At 44.3% G+C, this 287-nt stretch overlaps 1 protein-coding gene across 1 annotated transcript in view; it reads right to left on the bottom strand.

Moving 5' to 3' along the window:
• The window catches only part of PIM3 (Pim-3 proto-oncogene, serine/threonine kinase), a 156,364-nt gene that overhangs the window by 4,125 nt on the left and 151,952 nt on the right, over positions 1 to 287 (bottom strand). The gene's annotated exons all lie outside the window — the stretch shown is intronic.

The following is a 287-nucleotide window of genomic DNA, read 5'->3' as shown; positions in this document are numbered from 1 at the left end:
TATCGAACGGCTCCTTCTCCTGTTTCACTGGGGAAACGAGAGGGAAACGCGCCGCGTTAGTGTCCGCAACCGCGCTGCGATTCGCCAAAAATAGTAACAAAAAAAAAAAATAAAAAGTAAAACCCTCAAAATGCTTTGCCCGGCGCACGTGCATTGTGTGCGCTGTTCTAATTCTACCCAAGGTTTTATTTTTAGCAAAACAGACCTCTTCAATTAAAGAGCGAAAACTAAAAATAAAAAAAATTAAAAAAACCCAGGCGCTCCCCGAAGTTTCGGGGCTGCAGGCG

Source organism: Chaetura pelagica, unplaced genomic scaffold (assembly GCF_000747805.2).
Source record: "Chaetura pelagica isolate M959 unplaced genomic scaffold, ChaPel_1.0 scaffold15, whole genome shotgun sequence".
Classification (NCBI taxonomy): Eukaryota; Metazoa; Chordata; class Aves; order Apodiformes; family Apodidae; genus Chaetura; species Chaetura pelagica.
Note: the sequence above shows the minus strand (reverse complement) of the source record. Positions and strands in the feature narration are given on the sequence as shown.